This window comes from Pinus tabuliformis, chromosome 3_2 (assembly GCF_031772625.1).
Source record: "Pinus tabuliformis cultivar Carrire ecotype Pingquan chromosome 3_2, CPIR1, whole genome shotgun sequence".
Taxonomy (NCBI): domain Eukaryota; kingdom Viridiplantae; phylum Streptophyta; class Pinopsida; order Pinales; family Pinaceae; genus Pinus; species Pinus tabuliformis.
The window spans coordinates 507,107,295-507,111,899 of NC_142302.1; the positions used below are offsets into that span (position 1 = coordinate 507,107,295).

Below are 4,605 nucleotides of genomic sequence, written 5' to 3' on the forward strand. Positions count from 1 at the left end.
AACATGTTTAGATAAATAAAATTCGTTCATTATATAGATGTACGGATAATGACATGATCTAAAAGGCTTTGTTGTTTCTGTTTACACTAATTGGCTATTATGGTCAACTGAATCATCATGTTATGTGATTATAGCATTTATGTACTTGCTACGCTGTCACGTGGAATGAAGTTTCGTATAGCTGGAATGCAGCATTTCACCGTTTGCAAAATACCAAGTTCAGTTTAGGCTTAAATGCATCCGAGAAGGAATGAAAATTCGTATAGCTGGAATGCAACATTCACTGTTTGCATAATACTAAGTTTAGTTTAGGCTTAAATATATCCGAGAAGGAGCGATAGAAACATAAGCGAAACTAGTTGAAACTAACTGGTTAAAATAAACAAAAATACCTGTCGATACAAATCATACCCAGTGGAAAAGAGATTTAAGTCAGGAATCAACAGCGCCTCTGGACCGGACCTTGACGGAGTTTAGAGAAGTAGAAAGGAGGGTTACTGTATGCAGTCCGAGGTTCGAGTGTAAAAGAGCTTCGTCAAATTAATTTGAAAGAACATGAGCCCTCACGCAAAAAGTTCTTGGGACAGACACTACAGAAAGTTAGAAAACAGAGAAAATTGAATAAGCCAGGGAGATTGAATCTGTCTGTTGCGTCGTGTGGTTGAGTTCAACAACGGGACCCTTTTCTGCATGTCAGAACCCCAGCGTTCCCTGTGAGGGATGTGACAAGGAACGAAGGCCTCGCTGAGAGACTAGAAGCCTTGGAATAGCTCGTGGACGCGCCCGTCCCAGATGGAACGAAGAATGCCCCGTTCAACATCAGGTCTCCCTCTGACCTCCAATTCCAATGCCTCCATATGCTCTTTGGTGTATACTCGCGCTTTGTCACCTGTTCATTCTTTCATAGTTATCAACTCCATCCATTCACTCTGCTGATGTTGACATTAATGAATTCAGCACAATTGAAGAAGCAACGCGTACCTCCTTGGAGAAGCGATTGACCGGTGCGACGAATCGATTGCCTTGGCTGTTGATTGTTGGGTTTGCACTTCCACCGATGGCGTACATTTCCCAGTGCGTGTAATCGTTGTTCACCACATGGAAGTAGCCATGTCGGCATCTGCGTTTCAGCATCAGTGCATTAAACTTGTTTTGCAGATAAATTTCTGAATTCTGATGGTTGCTGGATTATTAGTACATAGAACGCAAATTGAAAATTGTGAATGTAGATCGTTTGGAATACCTGGGCATTCTTTGCACGAGCCCTTCTCCAAAATGGTTGAAGGCAACTGTTACTTGCATGTTAACATCTGGTGTATAATCGTCGTTGTGGCCCAGGAGCATGACCTGCAACAATTAATGTAACAAATAGATGAACAGGGTAAGCATGGTAGGAAAGTTTGAACTTTCAATACTACAAAGTTGGAATTCAGATTAAAACCTTATCATGGTGCGTCATAAAGTTGTTTGAAATGGTAATTGCAGTTGACCCCATAATGGCATCGATGAGCCCATCGGTGCAGCTTGACAAGGAGCAATGGTCCACCCAGATATTGCTTGCCCCAAAGATGGAAACTCCATCTCCATCACTGATCGTTCTCCACCCGTAATGTGTCGGGGAATCCCTCACCATGGCATTTCCTGCAGGCTTGCAGTCATGGATGTGAATCCCGTGAATGATAATGTGATTCACATACTGTACCGTAATGCAAGGACCGTTGGCAATGTGGACATTGGCGCCTCTGCCGTCGATTGTCTTGTAGCTGTTCATGATAAGCTCTTCTTTGAGCTGGATGACCATGTCTCTCTGAAAAATGATCCACAGAGGCTCCGTTTGAATAACAGCATGGCGCAGCGTGCCCGGTCGGGGATCGACTGCATCGTAGTCATTGGGATCAGTGACCACATAGAATCTGCCATTCTGCCCTCCAATGGCATTCCTGCCGAATCCAATGGCGCAGTCTGCGAGCCTCTTTCGATTGTTTACCCAATCTGGGTCGCAGCGCCAGCAGTCGTCGATGGGGTTCCCGTTCCACATGACAAATAACTTAGCTCCCTTCTCGAACTGTTAATGTTTCTGCAATACGTCCCATAAGTTAAGCACAGAACAACTTGACATCCGTAAGCACATTATGCAATGATGTCACGACATGGTTTTCTATAGCCAGTGCAGGACATAATCATCTGCGTTTTTTTAACATTATAGTTTTGGAGTTTTTGTCTAAAATTTGGTGAAATCTAGTTTTTTTTTGTTATTTATAATTGATTTCATCTTCAAAACACTTGGGCATTAGTATTATGGAGATTCCATAACTTAAATTTGTGTTTCAGACAAATCCCTGCGAACAAATCAAATCAAAAAATAAACGACAAAGTACTCAAAACTTTAACAGATAGACTAAGGCATAATCATCTACAATCCAAGAGGGGATTGCGACATGCGAATGGGAGAAGCATCTTTGATTTTTGAGTATGATGTTGTATCCGAATTTGTTCCACTGTAGTCAATCTTTGAATTTTGAGTATGATGTTGTATCCGAATTTGTTCCACTGTAGTCCATCTTTGAATTTTGAGCATGATGTTGTATCCGAATTTGTTCCACTGTAGTTATTTTTGGGTCGACCTTTCAAGTCTATAACATCAAGATTCATTGTGAGGAGAAAACCGACGAAAAGAACATGAATGTGCAATAATAAAATATGGGTGGAAAAGATATGATATGTGAATTCGTCTCATTCACAGATCATATCCTTCCCAGCCATATTTATTGTTCCACATTCATGAACTTCTCCTGGGCTTTTGTCTTAACGAAGAGTCTGGTTATAGACCCGAATCTTGTTATAAACTTAAAACTTCGAGGCAAAAATAACTACTGTAAAACAAATTCAGACAACATCATACTCAAGATTCTCAGTACATAAATCTTCAAACACTCATCTTTGAATTTTCCTGACGAAAACGCTCATAGACAATGTACTGTACAGTCCTGGTTGGAATATGCAATTAGGCAAGGTGCTCAACAACCCTCCAAAACAAAATAATTCATAGATCCATCCGAGCCCTAAAATTATTAAACAGATTTTGATTTAATGCTAGAGCGTTTTATAGATCCATGGTTAAGTGCATTGCAGAACACTGAGCCTCAACAGCTAATGAAATCAACACTGACCCTCAAGACCTAATGAAATCGTCTTCACCTACTAATCAGCATAGGACAAAAACGTCCAGAATTAAAGAACTACTTCCACTAGTGATTACCTTTCAACCATTTCAACTACCAGTTCGGGATCCTCCACATGTTTCGTTGCAGGTTCTTGTCGATGTTTAGTCGATTGCATGACCGCAGGCCGTCCAGGAATAGCCGACGTTGACTTTTCGAATATTTCAAAGGTTTTGCCCGCCTTGGATCGAATGAAAAAGATCCAAAATAAAACAAGCAATGCCATTACACGTCGATGGCCTGACATTTTCGTTACAGAAGGGGTTCAACGATGCAAAAGTCTGCAAACTTCAACAATGGAGTTCCAGTACGATCCTATATATTTCACTTGTCTATAATACGAGATCTCTACTCAACCAATTCTGCTAACAAATATTGGGCGAGAAGAGCGGACTATGCTTAGTTTATGACATGGAGAGAACTAACTATAACATCGCAAATCACAGAGGAAATGCTGAGAGGCTAAGTCTTATAAACTATAAGTGCAAAGAGGGGTTTTGATTTCTACTCGACTACAAATGACATGAACAAACATGTGCTGAACTGAACTGAGCTCTTGTGCACGAATCTGCATTAACATGTTACGCCTTCTTATATAACGAAAAAAGATTTGTTGAATAAATAAAATACGTAGCAGTTGGGATTAATTATGGCGCGTACTATTGGCCATTTGACTGTGTTACCATGTGGGAAAGAGTACTGTACCAAGAAAATGGCTAACAATCGAGAAAAGCGATGGCCAACAATCACGGTTGTTCCAACTTCCAAACCACAATTGCAGGTATGGGATAGGTCGGAACTCCACTACTATATCACAATTATAGTGGTTGTGGTACTCAAATAAAATGATTGCTAAAATTCTTTTCCATTATTACCAGTGGTACAAAGGAGTGCGACTACGAAGCCGGTTTCCGTCACTCACATGCTTCCAAAGGACTCAAGTCGTATTGTAACGGAGTTGTTTGGCGAAACCATTTTTTGAAACAGTTGTGGGTTAGATTAGATACGGTTGGTTTGTTTTTTGAAATACATTTTAGAATTTACAAATGTATTCAACATTCCTAAAAAAATTTGGAATATTAGAATTTTGCAGAGTTTACAGGTTATTTAAACAAATTTTTGCTTATTTTTGATAAATTTGTGTAGAAAATATGACAAGTAAACTTTCAAAATTGAACAGTTAGAGTATAGTTGTTTTAATTATAGACAATTTTTTTTTATCTAAGACTTTTTGTAATTCATAATTTTTTAAAAAATTTTAGACAATTCACATAAGCAATTGATAATTTTTCTTACTTACTAATTCTGTAGAAACTTTAAAACAAATCATATAAGCAATAATTGATAATGAACCTTTAGAACCTAATAATGAAATTGAAGATAA

The 4,605-nt window shown here is 39.1% G+C and overlaps 1 pseudogene across 1 annotated transcript; it reads right to left on the minus strand.

Moving 5' to 3' along the window:
- Positions 1-356: 356 nt before the first annotated feature.
- LOC149181537 (putative pectate lyase 5) lies at positions 357-3,787 on the minus strand (annotated as a pseudogene). The gene is made up of 5 exons (XR_016257545.1): positions 3,260-3,787; positions 1,442-2,077; positions 1,244-1,347; positions 982-1,120; positions 357-889 (listed from the first exon to the last, which is right to left on the minus strand). The product of XR_016257545.1 is annotated as a putative pectate lyase 5 (transcript).
- Positions 3,788-4,605: the final 818 nt, after the last annotated feature.